Raw genomic sequence first — 25179 nt, 5'->3', positions numbered from 1 at the left:
GCGCACTAGAGGTGCACGCCATCATGTGCACCTTGGAGCACACTTCGGAGCGCTCCTTGGTGTGCACCGATGTTGCGCACCTAAAAGCACACTCGGGGAAAACAAGGCAATTAACCTGACTTCTGACTTCGTGCGCACCTTGGAGTGCTCCAGGGTTCGCACCTCGGAGCACACCGAGGTGCGTACCTTTGATGCGTTGCCTTCACCAATTTGTAGAAAAGGCAAAAAAACATTAAGAAGGTGTGCGCACCAAGGTACCCACCATGGTGAAGGTGCACGCGAGGTGCGCACCCGGGGCAAACCGGACTCTGACTTCGTGCACGCAATGCTGCACACCTTGGTGCGCACCTTGGAGCACCTTGGATGGCCATGGTGTGCACCTTGGAGCACACTTCGGAGTGCTCCATGGTGCCCACCAAGGTGCGCAACCCAGCCAAGGTGTGTGCACCAAGGTGCCCACTGCAGCGAAGGTGCACATGAGGTGCACACCCGGGGCAAACTGGGCTTCGACTTCATGCATGCTGCACCTTGGAGAACACGTCGAAGCTCTCCTTGGTGTGCACCATGGTGCCCACCAGGGCGCGCAACCCAGCCGAGGTGTGTGCACCGAGGTGCCCACCCCGGTGAAGGTGCACGCGAGGTGCACACCCGAGGCAAAAGGGGCTCCAACTTCGTGCATGCTAGACCTTGGAGCACACTTTGGAGCGCTCCTTGGTGCCCACCATGGTGCCCACCAAGGCACGCAACCCAGCCAAGGTGTGCGCACCAAGGTGCCCACAATGGCGAAGGTGCACGTGAGGTGTGCACTCAGGGCAAACCGGGCTCCGACTTTGTGCACGCCGCACCTTGGAGCACACTTTGGAGCGCTCCTTGGTGCGCACCATGGTGCACAGTAGGGCGTGCAACCCAGCCAAGGTGTGCACACCAAGGTGCCCACCCCGGTGAAGGTGCGCACCCGAGGCAAACCGGGCTCCGACTTCGTGCATGTCGCACCTTGGAGCACACTTTGGAACGCTCCTGGGTTTGCACCAGCGTTTCACACCATGGTGGGCACCTCGGAGCACACCAAGGTTGGCAGCGAGGTGCACACCTTTGATGTGCCTCCTTCACTAATTTCCAGAAAAGGCAAAAAAAATTAAGATTTTAAAATTTCCATTTTGAAAGATAGTGGAAAAAATGGAATGTGGGTGCCATCTTGAGCTCGCCTTGGTGCGCAGGCTAGGCAAGGTGTGCGCACAAAGGTGCCCACCTTGGTGAAGGTGCGGACCTGGGGCAAACCGGGCAATTAACCCAACTTCCAACTTCATGCGTGCCAGGGTGGGTGTGCACCCAACAACCGGGCCTGGGAAGAGCCAATGTGAGAAACCCCATCAAACGCTCCATCAAAAAAAGAGGGGGCGCTCCAATAACCCCACTTTGGAGAGCACCAGGTGTGCACCTGGGGCAAACCCAACCAAGGGGCAAACCGGGCTCCAACTTCATGCACGTTGAACCTTGGAGCACACTTTGGAGCGCTCCCTTGTGCGCACCATGGTGCCCACCAGGGCGTGCAACCCAGCCAAGGTGTGCGCACCAAGGTGCCCACCCCGGTGAAGGTGCACATGAGGTGCGCACCTAAGGAAAACCAAGCTTTGACTTTGTGCATGCCGCACCTTTGAGCATACTTCAGAGCGCTCCTTGGTGCGCACCATGGTGCCCACCAGGGCGCGCAACCCAGCCAAGGTGTGCACACCAAGGTGCCCACCCCGACGAAGGTGCACGCGAGGTGCGCACTCGAGGCAAACCGGGAAATTAACCCAACATCTGACTTCATGCGCACCAGGGTGGGTGCGCACCCAACAACTAGGCCTAGGAAGCCCCAATGTGAGAAACCCCTTCAAATGCTCGGACAAAAATAGAGGGGGTGCTCCAATAACCCTGCTTCAGAGCGCACTAGGTGTGTACCCGGGGCAAACTGAGCACCTTGGTGCACTAGGGCAAGATCGAGCGTGCACTCGAGGCACCTCGAACATTCACCAAGGTGCACTCAGCCCACATGTGAGCACAGGTCATTGCGCCCAAGGTGGTGTGCGGGCACCACGGTGCAGATGGGACACTGCGCACACGACGCCCCGTCCAGGTGCACGCATGTAGGCCGGGCCGGGTGCACACCCGACGCCTGGGCGAGGTCCACGCACCTAAGCAGGGTTCACACTTGGCAAATGGGGTGTGCTCAGTGAGGGAGGGTGTGCACTTCGGCAAGGGTGGGTGGCCGGGGTGGATTCACACGTGGGTCACGGTTTGCTAAGTACACATAATGACAAGCTCATAACGGGTGCGATCATACTAGCGTTAGTGCATCGGATCCCATCAAAACTCTGCAGTTAAGTGCGCTTGGGCCGAAGTAGTACTGGGATGGGTGACCTCCCGAGAAGTCCTGGTGTTGCACCCTTTTTTAGTTTTTCATCGGGCGTCACAATGCTATTTGAATTAACCTTTTTCTTGTTTGCGTTCTCGTCGGGGTCGGGCGGGGGCGCAGTGCCCACACTACTGCGCGCGTGGGGGTGACACTGAGCACGTACCCGAGGTGCCCCAAGCACATAGGCCACAATGCAACCCAGGCATTGTGCACGCACCTCGGTGCGCTCAAGGTGCTGCGCCCGCACCCAAGTGAAATCGGTGTGTGCACCTCGGCCAGTGCATGCTTGGTCAAGTTGTGCAATTTGGCCAAGTGCACATAGCTGGAGAGCACTTTGGAGCGCACCAAAGGTGCGTACCTTGGAGCACACTTCGGAGTGCTCCTTGGTGCGCACCAATGATGCGCTCCATTCAAAAGTTTCTTGAAAAGGCAAAAAAAATTGAGATTATAGAATTTCCTACTTGAGAGATTGTCAAAAAAAAAAAAAATTTGAAGGAAACGCGGGTGCCAAGGTGTGCACGCCTGGGTGCCCACCCTGTTGCGTAGCCCAGCCAAGGTTTGCACACCAATGTGCCCACCCTGGCGAAGGTGCACGCAAGGTGCACACCCGAGGCAAACCGGACAATTAACCCAACTTCTGACTTTGTGCGCACCAGAGGTGCGCATCATGGTGCGCACCTTGGAGCGCACTTCAGAGTGCACGAGAGGTGCGCACCTTAGAGCGCACTTTGAAGCGCTCCTTCATGCGCACCAATCTTGGGCACCTCAGAGTGCACCATGGTGCGCACCCAAGGCAAACCGAGCTCCAACTTCATGTGCACCAGAGAAGCGCACCTTGGAGCACACAAAAGGTGCGCACCTTGAAGGACACTTCGGAGAGAACCTTGGTGCGCACCTTGGAGCGCACTAAGGTGCGCAGCCTAGCCAAGGTGTGCCCACCTCAAGCAAATTGAGCTCCAACTTTGTGCGCACCAGAGGTGCACGCCATTGTGCACACCTTGGAGCACACTTCAGAGAACAAAAAAACATTGAGAAGGTGTGTGCACCGAGGTGCGCACCTTGGGGAAGGTGCACGCGAGGTGCACACCCGAGGTAAACTAGGCTCTAACTTCATGCATGCCATGCTGCACACCTTGGTGCGCACCTTGGAGCACCTTGGAGGGCCATGGTGCGCACCTTGGAGCACACTTCAGAGCACTCCATGGTGCCCACTAAGGTGCCCACCATAGTGAAGGTGCACGCGAGGTGTGCACCCTGGGCAAACCGGTCTCTGACTTCGTGCACGCCACACCTTGGAGCACACTTCAGAGCGCTCCTTGGTGCGTACCATGGTGCCCACTAGGGTGCACAACCCAGTCAAGGTGTGCGCACCGAGGTGCCCACCCTGACAAAGGTGCATGCGAGGTGCGCACCCGGGGCAAACCAGGCTCTGACTTCATGCACGCCGCACCTTGGAGCACACTCGAGAGTGCTCCTTGGTATGCACCATGGTGCTCACCAAGGGGTGCAACCCAGCCAAGGTATGCGCACCAAGGTGCCCAATGCGGTGAAGGTGCACACGAGGTGCGCACCCAGGGCAAATCGGGCTCCGACTTCATGCATGCCTCACCTTGGAGCACACTTCAAAGTGCTCCTTGGTGCGCACCATGGTGCCCACCAGTGCATGCAACCCAGCCAAGGTGTGCGCACAAAGGTGCCCACCATGGCGAAGGTGCACATGAGGTGCACACCTGGGGAAAACCGGGCTCCAACTTTGTGCACACCACACCTTGGAGCACACTTCGGAGTGCTCCTTGGTGCACACCAAGGCGCCCAACCCAGCCAAGGTGTGCGCACCAAGGCGCCCACCTCGGTGAAGGTGCGCACCCAAGGAAAACCAGGCTCCGACTTTGTGCATGCTGCACCTTGGAGCACACTTCGGAGTGCTCTCAGGTTGGCACCATGGTGGGCAGCTCGGAGCACACCATGGTGGGCAGTGAGGTGCGCACCTTTGATGCGCTACCTTCACTAATTTCCAGAAAAGGAAAAAAAAAATGAGATTGTAAAATTTTCATTTTGAAAGATAGTGAAAAAAATGGAATGCGGGTGCTATCTTGAACCCACCCTAGTGCGCAACCCAGGAAAGGTGTGCGCACCAAGGTGCCCACCCTGGCGAAGGTGTGCACCTGGGGCAAATCGGGCAATTAACCCAACTTCCGACTTTGTGTGCGCCAGGGTGGGTGCGCACCCAACAACTGGGCCTAGGAAGTGCCAATGCAAGAAACCCCACCAAACACTCCGACAAAAAAAGAGGGGGCGCTCCAATAACCCCTCTTCAGAGCGCATCAGGTGCACACCCAGGGCAAACCCAGCCAAGGTGTGTGCACCAAGATGCCCACCGTGGTGAAGCTGCACGCGAGGTGCGCACCCCGGGCAAACCAGGCTCTGACTTTGTGCATGTTGCACCTTGGAGCACACTTCAGAGCGCTCCTTGGTGTGCACCATGGTGCCCACCAGGGCGCGCAACCCAGCCAAGGTGTCTGCACCAAGGTGCCCACCGCGGTGAAGGTGCACGCGAGGTGCGCACCCGAGGAAAACCGGGCTTCAACTTTGTGCACGCCGCACCTTGGAGCACACTTTGGAGTGCTCCTTGGTGCACACCATGGTGCCCAGCAGGGCTCGCAACCCAGCCAAGGTGTGCGCACCAAGGTGCCCACCCCGACAAAGGTGCACGTGAGGTGCACACCCGGGGCAAACTGGGCTCTGACTTCGTGCACGCCGCACCTTGGAGCATACTTCAGAGCACTCTCAGGTTCACACCAGCGTTGCGCACTATGGTGGGCACCTCAGAGCACACTAAGGTTAGTAGCAAGGTGGGCACCTTTGATGCGCTGCCTTCGCTAATTTCCAAAAAAGGCAAAAAAAATGAGATTTTAAAATTTCCGTTTTGAAAGATAGTGAAAAAAATGGAACGCGGGTGCCATCTTGAGCCTACCCTGGTGTGTAGCCCAGGCAAGGTGTGCGCACCAAGGTGCCCACCCTGGCAAAGGTGTGCACCCGGGGCAGGTGAGAAACCCCTCTTCAGAGCCCCGCCTAGCACTTGGACAAAAAAAATGCGGCCCAAGGGTTGCCCAGCTTGGCACTCAGATTAGAAACCCCTCTTCGGAGCCCCGCCCAGCACTTGGATGAAAAAAATGCGGCCCAAGGGTTGCCCAGCTTGGCACCTGGATGAGAAACCCCTCTTTGGAGCCTTGCCCAGCACTTCGACGAAAAAAATGTGGCACAAGGGTTGCTTAGCTTGGCACCCAGATGAGAAACCCCTCTTCGGAGCCCTGCCCAGCATTTGGATGAAAAACATGTGGCCCAAGGGTTGCCCAGCTTGGCACCCGGATGAGAAACCCCTCTTCGGAGCCCTGCCCAACACTTGGACAAAAAAAATGTGGCCCAAGGGTTTCCCAGCTTGGCACCCAGATGAGAAACCCCTCTTCAGAGCCCCGCCCAATACTTGGATGAAAAAAATGCGGCCCAAGGGTTGCCCAGCTTGGCACCCGGATGAGAAACCCCTCTTCGGAGCCCTGCCCAGCACTTGGACGAAAAAAATGTGGCCCAAGGGTTGCCTAGCTTGGCACCCGGATGAGAAACCCCTCTTTGGAGCCTCGCCTAGCACTTGGACAAAAAAATGCAGCCCAAGGGTTGCCCAGCTTGGCACCCGGATGAGAAACCCCTCTTCGGAGCCTCGCCCAGCACTTGGATGAAAAAAATGCGGCACAAAGGTTGCCCAGCTTGGCACCCAGATGAGAAACCCCTCTTTAGAGCCCCGCCCAGCATTTGGATGAAAAAAATGCGGCCCAAGGGTTGCCTAGCTTGGCACCCGGATGAGAAACCCCTCTTCGGAGCCCCGCCCAACACTTGGACAAAAAAAATGCAGCCCAAGGGCTGCCCAGCTTGGCACCTGGATGAGAAACCCCTCTTTGGAGCCCAACCCAGCACTTAGATGAAAAAAATGCGACCCAAGGGTTGCCCAACCTAGCACTCGAATGAGAAACCCCTCTTCAAAGCCCCGCCCAGCACTTGGATGAAGAAAATGTGGCCCAAGGGTTTCCCAGCTTGGCACCTAGATGAGAAACCCCTCTTCGGTGCCCCGCCTAGCACTTGGACAAAAAAATATGGCCCAAGGGTTGCCCAGCTTGGCACCTGGATGAGAAACCCCTCTTCGGAGCCCTGCCCAGCACTTGGAGGAAACAAATGCGGCCCAAGGGTTACCCAACTTGGTACTTGGATGAGAAACCCCTCTTCAGAGCTTGGAAAACCCCACTCAGCCCTTTGACAGAAAGGTAGACCCAAGGTCGCATCATTTTCATCCACACTTGGCATCCAGGGAAGAAAAGAGTGTGCAAAAAACTGCTCTCAGCCCTTTGACAAAGAAAAGGTCGGCGAAGGGTCATACCATCGGCAACCCCGCTTAGCACTTGGATGAGAAAGTCTAACGCATGCCCCCTCAAGGTGCATTGGAAGGAACCCCACCTCAGGGGATTTTGGAGAGAGAGATGCATGTCAGCGAGCAACGAAGAAGGTTAGAACTATAAACCCCACCTACAAAAGAGCCAAAAAAAGAGGTCGCACGAATCAAGGTGACAGAGAGCTGAATCTCAGTGGATCATGGCAGCAAGGCCACTCTGCCACTTACAATACCCCGTCACTTATTTAAGTCGTCTGCAAAAGATTCTTCTTGCCGACAGTTTGAAATTGTTATCCAAGGTTGCTTCGACTAGGCGGTTGCGTCGATCGAAGGTAGCCAATGACATAGGCCCCACGGGGTGCAAGAGCACCCCTACTATGGGTCGCGATGCAGTCAGAGAGAGAGATGCGCTACATCTAGCATGGATTCTGACTTAGAGGCGTTCAGCCATAATCTGACACGTGGTAGCTTCGCGCCACTGGCTTTTCAACCAAGTGCAATGACCAAATGTGTGAATCAATGGTTCCTCTCATACTAAGTTGAATTACTATTTTAGCGCGGATCATCAGTAGGGTAAAACTAACCTGTCTCATGATGGTCTACACCCAGCTCACGTTCCCTATTGGTGGGTGAACAATCCAACACTTGGTGAATTCTACTTCACAATGATAGGAAGAGCCGACATCAAAGGATCAAAAAGCAATGTCGCTATGAATGCTTGGCTGCCACAAGCCAGTTATCCCTATGGTAACTTTTCTGACACCTCTAGCTTCAAATTCTGAAAGTCTAAAAGATCTATAGGCCACACTTTCACGGTTTGTATTCGTACTGAAAATCAAAATCAAATTAGCTTTTACCCTTTTGTTCCACATGAGATTTTTGTTCTCGTTGAGCTCATCTTAGGACACCTGCATTATCTTTTAACAAATGTGCTGCCCCAGCCAAACTCCCCACCTGACAATGTCTCCTACTTAGATCGACACACCTAGATGCACCTTAAGGCCAAAAACTAGAGCATTGCCCCATCTTCGCCTCATAGAATAAGTAAAATAATGTTAAAAGTAGTGGTATTTCACTTGTGCTGAAATGGCTCCCACTTATTCTACACCTCTCAAGTCATTTCACAAAGTCGGACTAGAGTCAAGCTCAACAAGGTCTTCTTTCCCCGCTGATTTCACCAAGCCCGTACCCTTGGCTGTGGTTTCGCTAGATAGTAGATAGGGATAGTGGGAATCTCGTTAATCCATTCATGCATGTCACTAATTAGATGACGAGGCATTTGGCTACCTTAAGAGAGTCATAGTTACTCCCACCATTTACCTGCACTTGGTTGAATTTCTTCACTTTGACATTCAGAGCACTGGGCAGAAATCACATTGCATCAGCATCCACAGGGACCATCGCAATGCTTTGTTTTAATTAAATAGTCGGATTCCCCTTGTCCGTACCAGTTCTGAGTTATTTGTTCGCCACCTAGGGAAAGCCCCCCAAAGGGAGCACCCTGCGTCTGTCACCTGATCGACATGCCAACAGCCCACGGGTTCAAGGCACAGACCCCTAGGCCCAGCCCTCAGAGCCAATCCTTTTCCCAAATTTACAGATCCATTTTGCCGACTTCCCTTACCTACATTGTTCTATTGACCAGAGGTTGTTCACCTTGGAGACCTGATGCTGTTATGAGTACGACCAGGCGTGAACAGTACTTGGTCCTCCTGATTTTCAAGGGCCGCCGAAGGTGCACCAGACATCGCGGGACGTGCGGTGCTCTTCTAGTCGCTGGAAGCTATCTCCAGTTCAATAATATTAACTCGATTCCCTTTCGATGATCTTGCAAAGTGCACCCTTGAAACAGGGCTTTCCCATCTCTTAGGATCAACTAACCCATGTCCAAGTGTTGTTCACATGGAACCTTTCCCCACTTTAGTGTTCAAAGTTATCATTTGAATATTTGCTACTACCACCAAGATCTACATCGGGGGCCGGTCCACCCAGGCTCACGCCCAAGGTTTCGCAACAACCCCCGTGTCCTCCTACTCATCGGAGCCTGGCACTTGCCCCAATGGCCGAGTATAGGTTGCACACTTCAGCGCCATCCATTTTTGGGGCTAGTTGATTCAACAGGTGAGTTGTTACACACTCCTTAGCAGATTTCAACTTCCATGACCACCATCCTATTGTCTTAATCAACCAACACCCTTTGTGGGATCTGGGTTAGCACGCAATTTGGCACCGTAAGTCGGCTTTTAGTTCATCCCGCATTGCTAGTTCTGCTTACCAAAAATGGCCCACTTGGAGCTCATGATTCCGTGGCATGGCTCAATGAAGCAGTTGCCTCGCCTTACCTATTTAAGGTTTGAGAATGGGTCGAGGGCGTTACGCCCCCGATCCCTCTAATCATTTGCTTTACCCAATAAAATTCGCACATGAGCTCTAGCTATCTTGAGGGAAACTTCAGAGGAAACCAGCTACTAGATGATTCGATTAGTCTTTCGCCCCTATACCCAAGTCAAATGAACGATTTGCACGTCAGTATTGCTGTGGGCCTCTACCAGAGTTTCCTCTGGCTTCACCCTGCATAGGCATAGTTCACCATCTTTCGGGTCCCAATAGGTGTGCTCGCACTCGAACCCTTCACAAAAGATCAGGGTCAGTTAGCAGTGCACCCCCAAAGAGGGGATCTCGCCAGTCAGCTTCCTTGCACCTTGCAGGTTTCCCAACCCGCCGACTCGCACACATGTTAGACTCCTTGGTTCGTGTTTCAAGATAGGTCAGATGGAAAGCTTGCTGGCTAGCGCCATGAGCGTGCAGGTGCCCAAGGGCCCACCTTGGTAGGTGTGCACTTCACTCCTTGACCTCCGCAATGGAGGTACAGTGTGACCAGAAGGCCGCGCTTATGCCGCCACAATGGCCTACGCTGGCATGCCCCCTGAGCTGAGTTGCGGACCGGCTGACGCCATTCTGCATCCGATCGAGGTGCATCACCAGCCTCCATCCCCTTCCCTCCCAGAAATTTCAAGCACTCTTTAACTCTCTTTTCAAAGTCCTTTTCGTCTTTCCCTCGCGGTACTTGTTCGCTATCGGTCTCTCACCCATATTTAGCCTTGGACAGAATTTACCACCTGATTAGGGCTGCATTCCCAAACAACCTGACTCGCTGACAGTGCCTTGTGGTGGTGCAGGGTCTGGGCCTAATGGGGCTCTCACCCTCTCTAGCGCCACCTTCTAGGGGACTTAGGCCCAGTTCATTGCTGAGGATGCTTCTACAGACTACAATTCAGAAGGTGAAGCCACCGATTGTCATGTTGGGATCTTCCCGGTTCACTCGCCGTTACTAGGGGAATCCTAGTAAGTTTCTTTTCCTCCGCTTAGTGATATGCTTAAACTCAGCAGGTATTCACGCCTGACTTGGGGATGTGGCAAAGGGGCCAAGCACATTTTACCTGCATGCTGGCAAGCCGCTGTGGCCCGATTGAAGTTCCACACTTGGCCTTGCTTGACCCGCATAAACCAACATCGACTCGCATAGGCCACCACTCGTCATGATGTGGCAAGGGACCTCATGCTCATTTCAGCCGACCGCACCTCTGGCGGGCATGGATGGCCATCTCCGCTCCTCCATGCAGGAGGGTGATTTTGGAGTGTGACGCCCAAGCAGACGTACCATTGGCTGAGGCCTCGGGCACAACTTGTGTTCAAAGACTTGATGATTCATGAGATGCTGCAATTCACACTAAGTATTGCATTTTGCTACATTCTTCATTGTGGCGAGAGCCGAGATATCCATTGCCGAGAGTCATGTTTTTATCTTATTCATGTTTTTTTCTAGCGACCCAAACACACAAAGGTGCCTGGGCCATGCTTCAATGTTTTGGACTTCTTGGTGCATGACACACCGATGTAGGGTGTTTGACACGAACCATCCGCCAGTGCAAGGGAGCACTGGAAGTGTGCGTGTCCCCGCCCTGTTGCATCACACAAGAGGATACCACCTTGAGAGAACCCTGCAGCCGGAGGATGGGTCCTACCCCACGAGCGATCACTTGAGAGTGCACTCATCGATGGTAGGGAATGATCCAAGTGACATCTTATTCCCCTAGGAGATGTAATGGGGGGTTGCAGCAGTCCGAACTTCCCATCGTAGAACCGATGGATCGCCGGGATGACACCGCACATGCAATCGGGGGCATGCAAACTCGATGGGATAGAAATGCAGCCTCTCCCGAAAAGGGCATGCACCCGATCATGGCATTCAATCACCTCGAGCCGACGGTGTAGAACCTAGGGCCGAGCCATGCAGCGAGGCCCAACCGTCCACACATCATTGAGGGCGAGCATCAGGAAGGAGGTGAGCTTAGCATGCCTCCCTTGCCTCCTCCCCTGCATGATTCAGGGGCCATAACTGACAATGATCCTACCACAGGTTCACCTATGCTAACCTTGTTACGACTTCTCCTTCCTCTAAATGATAAGGTTCAATGAACTTCTCACGACGTCAGCGACAGGAACCGCAACCGTCGGCGTGATCCGAACACTTCATTTAATCATTCAATCTGTAGGAGCGACGGGTGGTGTGTACAAAGGGCAGGGACGTAGTCAACGTGAGCTGATGACTCATGCTTACTAGGAATTCCTCGTTGAAGATCAATAATTGCAATGGTCTATCCCCATCATGATGCAATTTGGCAAGATTTCCCGAACCTTTCAGGCCAGGGAGAAAAAACTCGTTGGTTGCATCAGTGTAGCGCGCGTGTGGCCTAGAACATCTAAGGGCATCACAGACCTGTTATTGCCTCAAACTTCCATGACCTAGGAGGCCATAGTCCCTCTAAGAAGCTAGCCGCGAAGGGGAACCTCTGTGTAGCTAGTTAGTAGGCTGAGGTCTCATTTGTTAACGAAATTAACCAGACAAATCACTCCACCAACTAAGAACGGCCATGCACCACCACCCATAGAATCAAGAAAGAGCTCTCAATCTGTCAATCCTTACTATGTTTGGACCTGGAAAGTTTCCCCGTGTTGAGTCAAATTAAGCCGTAGGCTCCACTCCTGGTGGTGCCCTTCCATCAATTCCTTTAAGTTTCAACCTTGCAACCATACTCCCCCCGGAACCCAAACACTCTAATTTCTCGGAAGGTGCTAGCGGAGTCCTTAGAGAAACATCCATCGATCCCTAGTTGGCATCGTTTATGGTTGAGACTAGGACGGTATCTGATCATCTTCTAGCCCCCAACTTTCATTCTTGATTAATGAAAACATCCTTGGCAAATGCTTTCGCAGTGGTTTGTCTTCCATAAATCCAAGAATTTCACCTCTGACAATGAAATACGAATGCCCTCGACAATCCCTATTAATCATTACTCTGGTCCCGAAGGCCAACGGAACAGGACCAGACTCCTATCGCGTTATTCCATGCTAATGTATTTAGAGCATAGGCTTTCTTTGAGCACTCTAATTTTTTCAAAGTAACGGCATCAGAACCGCAACCCAGCCAATTAAGGCCAGGAACACGCCGTCGGTGGAAGGGACATGAGGGCCAGTGCACACCAAGTAGGCGGATCGACTGTGACGACCCAAGGTCCAACAACAAGCTTTTTAACTGCAACAACCTAAATATATGCTATTGGAGCTGGAATTACTGCGGCTACTGGCACCAGACTTGCCCTCCAATGGATCCTTGTTAAGGGATTTAGATTGTACTCATTCTAATTACCAGACTCAATGAGCCCAGTATTGTTATTTATTGTCACTACCTCCCCATGTCAGGATTGGGTAATTTGCGCGCCTGCTACCTTCCTTGGATGTGGTAGCTATTTCTTAGGCTCCCTCTCTAGAATCAAACCCTAATTCTCCATCACCCATCACCACCATGGTAGGCCTCTATCCTACCATTGAAAGTTGATAGGGTAGAAATTTGAATGAAGAGTCATCGGCATGAAGGTCGTACAATCCGTTGAGTTATCATGAATCACCAAAGTAGCAGGCAAGCCTGCGCCGGCCTTTTATCTAATAAATACATCCCTTCCAAGAGTCGAGATTTGGTGCACGTATTAGTTCTAGAATTACTATGGTTATCTAAGTAGAAAAGTACCATCAAAGAAACTATAACTGATTTAATGAGACAAGCATATGACTATTGGTAGGATCGACTAGGTAGCTTCCGGCCATGAGCGGGCCACCCCAGGCCTCTGCCAGAGAGACCATGAGGCAGACCCACCCTCATGGGAAACCAAAATTAGAAAGCATGCAGCCCATTCTTGCAATCGAACAAAACCCGCTCGCATCCCAATGCTGACCAAGGACGGAGATGCAGGAATCGAGCAGTGTGCTCCTCAAGACCTAGAGTGAGGAAAACATGAGTGCAGGCCAGAGAGGTACGACAGGGAGCTTCAATTAACAAGCACCTGGGAAGAATATCCCATATGGAGCCCTTTACCCTTCGTCTCAAAGTTGAACCTACTCGCAAATGTCAAATCTATGCAAAATGTGTCATGCGCGTGACCACCTCAATTGTAAGGCCACTCAGAGACATCCATTTCCTAGGCATATGCCCCCTACACACTTGGAGTGGTACACCCTGCACAGAAAAGCCATCCTCGACTGCACAGAACAATTTTCCATCGCCCGACTCTCTCGCCAAGCGCCAATGAAGAACATCGCGTTGGAAGGAAAAGATGTGTGAAATTCAGAACGTGGCATCAAGGAGCTCCAGTTCACAAGCACCTAGGAAGAACATCCCATATGGAACCCTTTACCCAAAAACTCCCAAACGAACCCACTCGCGATGCATCTATCTGAATAGGTGACACTATGCACGCAACCACCTCAATTGTAAGGCCACTCAGAGACATCCATTTCCCAGGTATATTCCCCCTACACACATGTTGTGGTGCAACCCGCACAGACAAGCACATCTTGATTGATGCACAAATCATTCCCTTCCGAGTGCGACTTGGGTAACCATTCTCCATGACCATTGGGACCCTCCCGATGGGGGAACAGGACCCTCCGCAGGCCAGAGCATGATGACAAGGGGCCTCGGTTCACAAGAGCCTGGGAAGAACATCCTGTATGGAACCCTTTACCTAAAAACCACTGCACCATTGATGCTTGCAATAGTCATGCTATGAGAGAGTGCACCATGCATGCAACCGAGTAAGGCCACTCAGAGACATCTGTATCCTAAGCATATGCCCCCTACGCACTTTTAGTGGTGCAGCCCGCACGAACAATCCCGCCTCGACTAGCCTGAACAATTCCCCTCTCAAATGAAGGCCTTGGCCTTAATCACCCACGACAAACAGCTCGATGAGGCATGAAGCACCCATGGGAGCCGAAGCATGATGATGCAGAGTCTCAATTCATAGGAGCTTGGGAAGAACATCTCGTACGGAACCCTTTACCCAAAAACCTTCAAACTGCACATGCTCGCAACAGTCCTGCCATTAGAGAATGTACCATGCACGCGACTGAGTAAGGCCACTTAGCTAGATGTGTTATCACTGATTTAAATTGGGCTTTTCTTTTCCCATGATTGGCTATGGTTTGTTGAATTTTTTAATAGGGTGTAGTTCCAAATGCTTCAGCTTTGTTCTAGACCTCATGGGTTTAAGGGTTTTTGATTTTAGATCCTCTTGTGTTCATTTTAAACCCTCTGGTTTCTAATCTTTCATTACTTTATTCACTTAAGTAATGGGTCATGGGGTCGTAGGAAGTGTCCCCCCTTGTTGTTTGCCTAGGCAGTTATATTAATTAATCAAAAAATTTATGCCTTGTATGTTTTTCTTCTAAAGTTGTCGGGCCCAGTAAGTAGTGCGCATCTCACAGATGGATCCACGACTCGGGTTATTTCGCCAGACAAAGTTGTGCATAGTTTAAAACTAGCGAAGTTGCGAAAACCACATGGCATGCCACATAGACGGTCCAGCTGGTTGTTGACAGCGAGTAAAATGGTGGCACGTGGCACATTTCACAACAGTCAGTGGGTCAAGATTAAAGGCTAAAAGGTGGGCCCCAGAGGTGAGTCAGGTCGCAAGTGGAGATGACCTAGTGGGTATAGCTGTTAATAAGAAAGTGGGGCCCCGTGGTTTCCTTTTGGCATATAATAGAGTGACAAGTTAGCTCTGAAAGTGACTGGGCGCCAGGTGTTCACAATGAGTCAGCGGGCCCACCCCTCCTGAGAGCCTTTTCAGAGGATTAAAAGCCGATCAGCTTAAGAGATGATCCAACGGCCCGTGCTAATTCTTTATACCCCGCGAAATAGCAAGAGTGAACAAGAGCCGTCCATGTGTCATGATGATGACCTGGAGGATATAGCTATTAATAAGAAAGTGGGGCCCCGTGGTTTCCTTTTGGTGTATAACAGAGTGACAAGTTAGCTCTGAAAGTGACTGGGTGCCAAGTGTTCACAATGAGTCAGCGGGCCCACCCCTCCTAAGAGCCTTTTTAGAGGATTAAAAATCGATCATCTTAAGAGATGATCCAATGGCCCGTGCTATTTTGCAAGGGTAAGGTGCTCCTTCTTTATAGCCCACGAAATAGCGAGAGTGAACGAGAGCCATCCACGTGTCATGATGATGACCTGGAGGATATAGTTGTTAATAAGAAAGTGGGGACCGTGGTTTCCTTTTGGCATATAACAGAGTGACAAGTCAGCTCCAAAAGTGACTGGGTGCCAGGTGTTCACAATGAGTCAGCGGACCCACCCCTCCTGAGAGCCTTTTTAGAGGATTAAAAGCCGATCAGCTTAAGAGATGATCCAATGGCCCATGCTATTTCGCAAGGGTAAGGTGCTCGTTCTTTATACCTCGTGAAATAGAGAGAGTGAACGAGAGCCGTCCATGTGTCATGATGACACATGGTCTAAGAAGAAAGTGTGGGCCCGCCAAGGTGGAACCGGCGGTATGAAAGAAAGACACCCGGCCAGTATTAAGTGGAATGCAAAGGGAATTTTAAGGCCAATGGTTGGACGCCACATGGTATCATGTAGCCAATAAAAAAGTGGGACCTAGAGCAAAGCCAAAGCCGTCAGTTAATCTAATGCTCGATCAAGTTTTTTTTGATCAAATGATTGACATTATTTCGCAGGACTAAGCCGCCCGATAATTATGCTTCGTGAAGTTGCGAAAGAGCAAAATGAAACACTTGCAAGAATGTTGTGACCCATTGGAGCGAAAAATATGAATTCTCGTATGAATTCAATTTTGAAGGGACGGCCGAAGCATGCGGAATCAATGTTATAGTTAAGGCCCTGAGTACAAATATTTGATTTCCTATCAACCGGGTGAAGATATCTTTTAAAGGATTTTGCAGAAGAGCAGATGCAGAGTTATTTTCCTCAGATACAGAGCAAGTCGGTTCAGTTGCAGAGCAAATTCCTTCAAGCAAAGAACAAGTTCTCTCATATTTTTGTGTAGCAATTCTTGTGTAGTGTTCTAAATAAGATAATTGATTCGTCGCAGAATTGTTTAAGAGTGGCATTCATTTCTTGAATTTTCAAAATGGCTCCTAAAAGAGAATTTTCTGGCAAAGTTAACTATTTAGAAAGGAGTGTGTGTGATGATTTTTTGGAACAGTTGACGTTGTCAACTAATCAGGCATCAAAGGCAAAAGAGTTAGTGCCCAAGGCTCCCCGTCTAAAGATAGGAGAAGGATTATATGACAAGGGTAATTGGCTGAGAGACCCACAGGTTGGACTATTTGGGTTGGGGTTGTTTAAAGTTGGATTGAGAATTAGAAATTCTCCTGCCCCGCAAAACAGTATCTGGGAACTAGATGTTGGGAAATTAGTAGTCCTAGGGGTATTCATGGACACAGATTTGCTGACCCAAATGGCATTAAACTATGCTCCAGTCACAAGAAGCATTAGGGATGTAAATGGGAAAACTCTTGTTGAAATTAATGTTGAAGAGTTTAGGACAACATTTGGGCTTAATGAGTTCACAAACTTTCTAGAACCTATAAATTTCACATCATTAGCCCAAATTTACGGTGCACAGAGGAGTCATCTCAGGAATGGGCCTCTCAAGGAATTTTTTGTGAAAATAGGAGGGTTAACAGTTGCAGGACCTAACACACGAGCCCTTTTCATTAAGTATGTTCACCCTAAGGGCTAAAGGAATGTATTGGGCACTTTGTCAAGTTTTGGGAGAAGATGCTGAAGCAAATATGCCGAATCATTACCTGCTAATGATTGCCCAGATTTTGAATCCTTCTCTTGCAATCACATTTGATTATGCCTCTTTTATTGCTGATGCTATCCATGGAGGGTTGATAGGAATCAAGAATGGAAAGGTGGATAGGCCTTTTGGATGGTACTCACTCCTAATGCATCTTTTTCTCTTCAAAGGTGGTGATTATTTTGCCAGTGGACTAGACCTGGTTAAGGAGAAGGAAGGAGAAAAAATGCCAGTACAATTATGGAGTACTGTGTTGTCATGGGATAGAGAGGATGCCAGTTTTTTGAAGTTTGATAAATATTTTGCATCTAAAATATGGACTCTCCTCTACTCTGATAACCCAAGAATCCCCAAGGTTCTTCTAGAATTCATAAAACCAAAAGAATTTGCAGAGAATATAAAAATTGTTCATAACTGGGGTGACATTTATTTATATCCAGTCTCCACAGTTTTTCAGAGTTTTTGGTTTTAGAGGCACCCCATTTTTGTTACCTTACCAGGTCCCTCTCAAAGTAGGAATCACAGAGATCCTTAGACAAATTGGTGGCTTGCAAGAGGCAAAGCTGATAGGAAGGGGTAAAGGGACTATTTTCCATGCAGCTACCATAGCCCACCAATTTGTAATAACAAAGGGAGGCTGGAATTGCTTTCAGGATTTCCTCAAACCTTATCATTTGTCCACTGCAGTGTCCAGGTGTGCTGATCTAGAAGACTTCTTCAACGGTATGTTTAGGAAGAAGGTAGCATGCAGAGGTAGGCCTCATCAATTCTAGTTTCCTGAAGACCTCATCAGAAATGAGCTTGATCTAGATGAGCAGGAGCTAAGGAAAGAGAAGTGGGTGGCCTATAAGAAAGCCTTGGATTTTGTGAATCAGTTTGATGCTAGCTATGACCCATTGTCTAGCTTTTTCCCACTGGAAGAGAAAATAAAGTTTTTGATTGTTTGCTTTGAAGATGTCATGCAGACACTGAAGGAGAAGAGGGAAGCTATAATCAAGAGCAACCCTGAGAAAGCCAGAATGATCCTAAGCAGGTTAGCTTCCAGCAAAGCAATTCCTCCTCGTGATTACACACTGCATAAGAAATCAGGTTATAGTGTGCTGGTGGCTACAACAGGGGAGCCCTCTACCTCCAAAGGAAAGAGCAAGATACAAGATGTCATTGACATCCAAGAGAGCCCAAAGAAGCAAAGGGTGGGGAAAGAAGTACAATTAGATACACCTTTGTATTCCCCATCCCAATCCCCTATCCATATAGGAAATGAGCAAGCAGCAGCTGAGCAACTCCTACAATTGCGTAGTCTAGGGGAAATTGCATACACTTATGATGAAGTGGAGGAAGGGATGCCAGAAGAACCCATTGCTGCTGAAATGGATATCACCTCCACTAAACTTAAAGGCCAGGAGTGGGATCCTGAGATAAAGCAGGCAAGTAGTGCCTTTCTAGCTGATAATAATTTTGTCACATTAGAAGCATTTATGCAATTTATATGGAAACAACACATAGATAAATATAATGCTAGATGTGAAACAAGAAAGGCTAAGCAGCCCAATAAAGATCCAACCATGGTAGAAGAGGAAATAAAGCAAGAGATGATGGAAGAATTAAAAACTATCACCCCTGAGCAGGGAAGAGATATGGTAGCACAAGATGGAGTGCTTATATTACCCGAATGGGATATTGCAGATGCCCTGGTATTACATGCAGTAAGAAAAGAGACTAAACTTATGGAGGGGGTTACTTTCAATAAGGACAATGTTGCACTTGTCATGTGGTCTCTCAAGAGAAATGAGAGTAAGAAAAGCAAAGACACCCCAGGGTCAAGTTACCTTGGTGGAATGATGGTGAAGAGAGTGTAGAGTACAGGGGTAGTAGAGGCTGCTAACACTGTGTTAGAGACTGCAAAATTTAGTGTTGTAGTGGCAGAGAAGGAAGCCAAAGAGAAAGAGGGCCTCCAAATTAAGCTGGAAATAGTTTTGAAGGCTTATAACAATGCCAAGGAGGAGGTAAGGGGTAAGGACAGCATCATTGCCAAGTTGCAGAGCCAGTTGACTTGACAATACCATCAAGGTGAGTCTTCAACACTGATGATTTCCTCTTCTCCTGCAAGGCCTCCACCTACCAGCCCTATCATTGAGTTTCCACCATCTCCAGCACCCTCCAGCTCTCAGATGATTGAAATTACTCTCCAAGAATTAGAAAATTTGAAACAGGCTCACGCCTTATATGCAAAAAAATATGAGGAGAAAGTAAGGGCTACAATTTCTAGTTTTGCAGATACAATAAATGCCTCATTGCTTTACAACAATGTAGGTAAAATTATGGAAATATGGAATGAGCTCAGGAGACAGAAGGCCATTTTGATGCCTATTTTTGACAGATGGAGGCCTAGGGAGCAAGATTTAGAGTTTATGTGTGTATCCTACGATGAAGCAAGGGCCAATCCCATCATTAAATCCACTTCTCATGTCACTAAAATCTTAATACAATTAGCAGCAAAGGTGGATAATGTGGATAGGAAGGTTAATTTGTGCAAGAAGGAATACACTGACCAAGTTTTTGAGTTGCTCCTAGGAGTTTTTGCTAGCCCGGATCAGTTAAAAGACAAACAAATGTGGCTTAAGGAAATAGAAGCTAAATTGTCAACAAGAGTTAAAGGAATTATTGATCTTAATGATGCTTCTTTCTTTATTGTGAAAATACAAGAGATAGAGAAAATTAAGTCACATTATGCTTTTCTCAATTCAGAAGTCAACAAAATGAGAAATTCTTGGAAAAGGTTGACTAAGTCTAAAGATAAAGTGATTAATTTCTCATGGCTGAAAGAAGAGGTGTATGGTGAGTGGACAATTAAATATGCCACCCATGATCCAGAACAGTTGGAGAGCGCCCCTGAAAAGGTAGAAGAGGTTGCAACTGAACAGCTTGTTGAAGAAACCACAGAGGCCGAAAAGAGCTTGTAACTGCTTTTGCGAAAAGCTTGTAACCTCTTTATTTTGAAAGAAATGATTGTAACAAACTCTCCTTGAGAAGTCCGAAGCTTTGTGCATCCATGTTGTTATAAATGGATACCAGGACTAGAGGAAAATAGATCGCAAAAAAATTGTAAGAAAACGCTGCAGAAATTTATCTGAGCTTTTCTAAGTCTAATGGAGAATCAAAATTTCTTGTAATATTCCTTGAACTAAATATCAATATATAGACCATCGGTTTTAATTAAAGCTTTGTGTTGTCTTCAAGTTTGTTCCCAAATTTGTTTACTATTTTCTTTCTGAATAATCTAGGGTTGTTCTGTTTGAATGGAATTGCAAAGCAATTTTAGTATAAGTGTTCGTTAGCTTTTCTCTTTAGGAAGGAAATTAAAGAGGCAGGGATCACTCATACCAATAAATTCTTTGGGAGGAACTCTGAATTTTGATGACCATAGCTTAGTTTGGAATGCTTGAATTCTTGTAGGTGTCAAGCATATACAAGGATTAATAGAAACCAAGCCGATGGGAAGCATAAAGATGTCTTGTTTGAGGAGTTTTATTTGAGTTTAGATGACTCTGTGACCTTGGATAAGGCACTGGTATTAATTGAAGTTGTTTATTGCATGCTTTGTTGATTGAAATGCTGAATTTAAGTACAATTTCCATTCTTTGTTTTCAGTTGATTTCAAGGTGAATAGATCCACTGATTTTCTGGATTGGTTTGCTATGGGTTTATGTTTGAAAGTGTGAATTTAATTCATGAAGGTATACCCACCTGGGCACTGACTAAGCCTGAAGTGTAGAAGGTCTAATCAAACCTTGTCATATGTTGTCTTGAGAATTTCCTTATCTTCGATATCTCTTCTGCACCAAGCTTAAATCATATTATCTTAAGGATGTTAAAGGGAATCAGATTTTGAAGACAACAAAAGTGGCAACTCTGCTAGGGAGAGTTACAATAGAGATATAAGCATAGATCTATGTTGAGGCCTGTAAAGAAAATTGTTGTGTGTTTGCAGATAAGACTGCTTGTTTTCATTTTTCCCATAGTTTTGTGGGTGGTGACTCTATTACTTTTGAACCAGTCCTTGTGAGATACAAATCTTTCTGAAAGGAAGACAAGCAAGATGCAAGGAGCAAAAAACATAAGATCATTCATGAAGAAACATCCTCGTGAAACTTTTCAAGAAGGTTTGCCAGAATAGTCATGAAGAGGCCAGAAGAGATCCGTGTTGCATGAACCATCAAATGTTGCTTGGGTGCAGAAAAACAATACTACTAGTAAGATGCTTGACCGACCTATTTATGCAAAGTCTAATTCATCTTCTAGAGATTCAGAGCATGATATCTTAGGTTTTCATCTGGGATTGTTTGGAAATATTGATGATGCACCTATTTTAAATCAAGATCTATCTCATGCTAGTGTTTCTGCAAAAGATAGAACCAGTTCAAATGCAATTAGGCACTCTGTTCCTAGGATAATTGATGGGAACATTACTCTGATTGACATAGATCAAGTTAATGCATCAGACTCTAAAGAAAACTTCCCTGATGAGGATAAAGTGTCTCAAGAGATTAAAGATTTAAATAAAAGAGTCCACCATTTAATCTCCCTAAGAGCCCAAAAGGAGGCAAATAAGGAAAAGGAAGTTAAAGCCAAATTAATGGAAAGAGATGGGCTTCTTAGACAGATAGCTGATCTTGAAATGCTTGCTAAGGAAAAAGAAAAAAGTGATGATGAAGACCCTGTGATTAGGGAAATCCTAATCCCTAAAACTAGACAAGCTTGTAAGTCAGTAGCCCAGCCAATTAGGGAAGTATTTAATGACTCCCAGCTTCCTAAAGCCAATTTAGATAAAGGAAAACAGAAATGGGTAGATGATGGAATAGAATCTAAAACTGCAGAAGAGATTTCTCATAGGGTTCTAGCACATGAGAGAGAGATGGAAAGGATGAGGAAGGAAAAGGAAGATCTCCAAATGGAACTGGAAAAAGCTGAGTTAGAAGCAGCGAATCAGGAAGTTAAAAGAAAGATTAATTACTTAAAGGCTCCCCCTATTACATTCCCATTAGAAGATCTTAGCAAGCTTAATCCCCAACACATTTCCTTTCCTCAGGTTAATGCTCAACCTGCAGTACAAGCTAATATTGCCTCAGTAAGCCAAGTACCTGTTAATAAACAATATGCCCAAGCACCTCAATCTCCAATCCCAAAAGTTAAAATGACCATGGGAAATAATAGTGCTATTACCCCTTTTCAAAGAAGGCCAATCAATCTGGAACAATATAGACAATTGTTCTTTGATGGGATCCCAGGATATCCGAATCATGTTCCCACTGAGCTAAGAGACAGACTCCATAAATTTGCTGGGAATAATGCAATTAGTGCTGAGGAACATCTGAAATCCTTTGGGGATCTAATAAATGATTATGAGATAGCAGATGAAGATGTTATTATGAAACTGTTTGTTCAATCCCTGGTTGATGATGCAAGAGATTGGTACAGAGGTCTTCCAGTAAATAGCATAGGGTCATGGGAAGATTTTAAAAATTGCTTTCAAGAGCAGTATGGTGACAAGACTAATGTGAGTTTCATGCTAAATGAGTTCAACAATATTAGAAAATCTGAAAATGAAATGGTCACTGATTTCAATGCCAGATTCTAGAAAGCCATGCACAGATTGTATCAGGTAATGAGGCTAGATGATAACATGTGTCTTAATACATATTACAATGCATTTGATTCCAAAATGGCCTATATCTTGAGAGATAAAAATCCCCATAGCCTGAGAGATGCTTTTAGAATTGCCATAAATGTAGAAAGTAACAGAAAAGCATCTGGAAAATTAGGAAGAAGGACTGATGGTAGATTATGGCAAGAAACCAAATAGCAACCTAACAAAGTTGCTAAAGAGGATGATAAAATAGAGAAATTGGTTACTGCTATGAAAGATTTGACTACCAAGGTTAACAAAAATGATAAGCCTCATTATAACTGGCAAGATAGACCTCCTAGATTACATGATATGCCCTATAATACCAATTGGAAGGATGGTAAACCCCAAATTGAGAAGCCCAAAATTACCCAAAGTCAAGACACACCGGATCCCTTGAAAGGGAAAACTGTTCATAATATAGAAAATACTCCTTGGTGTATTTCTTGTGATGGACCACATTCCCCTCATCAGTGCATAGTGGCTCAAGCTCTTGAAGAATCTATGAGACCAGAAGCAGAGCCTGACGTTAATATGTTTGAAACCATCGTAGAAAGTGAGGAGGAATCCATGCAAAGTGAATACAGTGATGTGTTGGATAGTGAAAAGCTAGTGCAAAGACAGTTAGCCTTAGGTTGGCATCCTACATTGAATGTGGTAACAATTGAAGATGAAGAAGTTCATCTTAGGAGGCCTAGTGAGGAAGAAGTTAGAAATCTCACTAAGGCTGCAATCACCAAAGCAAAACATAACTATAATCTGAGAAGCACTAAGAGAGACACTGATCAAGGTGAGCCGGGTTCTATGTCTGTAAAGGAAGTTACAAAAAGGGAGGCATCAAGTAGTGCTACTACTGTTCCTAAGGTCGGTCAAGAGAAAGGAGAACAAGTTAAAGATGTACATAAAGGCAAAGACGATAAAAATGTCGGTGATGTACAAGGAGCAGAGACAGTGAGAAAGGCAAGTCAATTCAAAACAGAAAAGGTTAGGGTTAATACTGAAAAATGCAATAATTCTACATTTGATATGGCCCAAGATTTAACTCAAATGAAAGTCATTGTTCCATTAGTAGAATTGCTAAAGATTAAAGAACATAAGGATGCAGCTTTGTCTTTATTCTCTAGTATATCTGATAGTGACACAGTATTACCCACCGGTTTGGCTAAAGTTGGAAAGGATCAAGAGTTCCAAACCCTAGAGGTTTATGTTGGAACCACTATCACTCAGGAGCCTTCTCAGGTAGATCCCTTTTATGTTACTTTGTTAGTCAATAACCGGTTGATTAAAAACTGCATGATAGATTCAGGGGCTGCTGCTAATGTAATTCCCTATGGTGTTATGAAAGAATTAGGGTTATCAGTAACCACTGTGTATGGGAAATGCTATGCCATGGATAACAGAGAAGTACCTGTGATAGGTACAATGAAAGATGTAGAAGTAAAAATAGCAGCATTTCCTAAAGCTACTTACAAAATGGATGTTATTGTTACTGACACTAAACCCCACTATGGTATGTTACTTTCCAGGCAGTGGGCAGTAGCAGTAGGGGGAAATGTCCAACTGGACTTATCTTATGCTACTATTCCTATTGGTGGTAATCAGGTCAAATTATACAGAGAGCCATGAGCTCCTAGGGTAATTGAAAATGTAGACCCTAGTATGCTTAATTGTATGATTGATGTAGATTTAGATAATTTTAGACTTCAACCAATTTCACCTCAATTGAAGAATACTGACCCAATTGTAGTCGAGCTACAAGCACAGCAGTATGGGTTGTGGCAGATGTATTTTGATGGAGCTTGCTCCAAAGAAGGATCTGGAGCAGAGGTTCTTTTTGTGTCATCGTCAGGTATAACCTTTAAATACTCATTTTTATTGGCATTCCAGTGCACAAATAATACTACAGAGTATGAAGCCCTATTACTAGGACTTGAGGTTGCAAAAAGGCATGGAATCCAACTGTTGAAAGTAATGGGGAATTCAGAATTGGTTGTTTCTCAGGTGAGATCTAAATATGCATCCAAAAATGATAGATTGAAGCAGTATAAGCATGCTGTTTGGGATGTTATTGAGCATTTTGATGCATTTTCTATTAATTGGATAGAGCGAGCAAAAAATATTATGGCAGATTTCCTAGCTAATGTTGCTTTGAAAAATGATGATGCAATGCTAACTAGTATTTCCATTGTGGAAATAAAATCTAGGCCTGCTATTCCTGATAATGTGTACAATTGTAAAGTTTTTGCTGATGATGAAGACATTCTTAGGTTTATCCAATGTGTTGATGATTATGATGGACAAAAGATTGATTGTAATGCATTGGTGGAAGTGGTAGACAATAGAGAGACAGTGTTTGGAAATGATGTTGTCCAGTTGGAAACCAATGAAATACCTAAAGGGCTGGTAGAGCTGGAGAGCATGTTTAGTTATAATGATAGTCAATTACATCAGCAGTCTACCACCAAGTTGGAATAGTTGGAGG

At 47.0% G+C, this 25179-nt stretch overlaps 3 non-coding genes across 3 annotated transcripts; 1 reads left to right on the top strand and 2 right to left on the bottom strand.

Moving 5' to 3' along the window:
- Nucleotides 1-2312: 2312 nt before the first annotated feature.
- On the top strand, nt 2313-2431 carry LOC131031647 (5S ribosomal RNA). The gene has a single exon (XR_009103092.2). It is a non-coding gene; the product is annotated as a 5S ribosomal RNA (ribosomal RNA).
- Nucleotides 2432-6998: 4567 nt separating this feature from the next.
- LOC131031911 (28S ribosomal RNA) lies at nt 6999-10250 on the bottom strand. The gene has a single exon (XR_009103322.2). It is a non-coding gene; the product is annotated as a 28S ribosomal RNA (ribosomal RNA).
- Nucleotides 10251-10477: 227 nt separating this feature from the next.
- LOC131031753 (5.8S ribosomal RNA) lies at nt 10478-10631 on the bottom strand. The gene has a single exon (XR_009103169.2). It is a non-coding gene; the product is annotated as a 5.8S ribosomal RNA (ribosomal RNA).
- Nucleotides 10632-25179: the final 14548 nt, after the last annotated feature.

This window comes from Cryptomeria japonica, chromosome 2 (genome assembly GCF_030272615.1).
Source record: "Cryptomeria japonica chromosome 2, Sugi_1.0, whole genome shotgun sequence".
NCBI classification, from domain to species: domain Eukaryota; kingdom Viridiplantae; phylum Streptophyta; class Pinopsida; order Cupressales; family Cupressaceae; genus Cryptomeria; species Cryptomeria japonica.
Note: the sequence above shows the minus strand (reverse complement) of the source record. Positions and strands in the feature narration are given on the sequence as shown.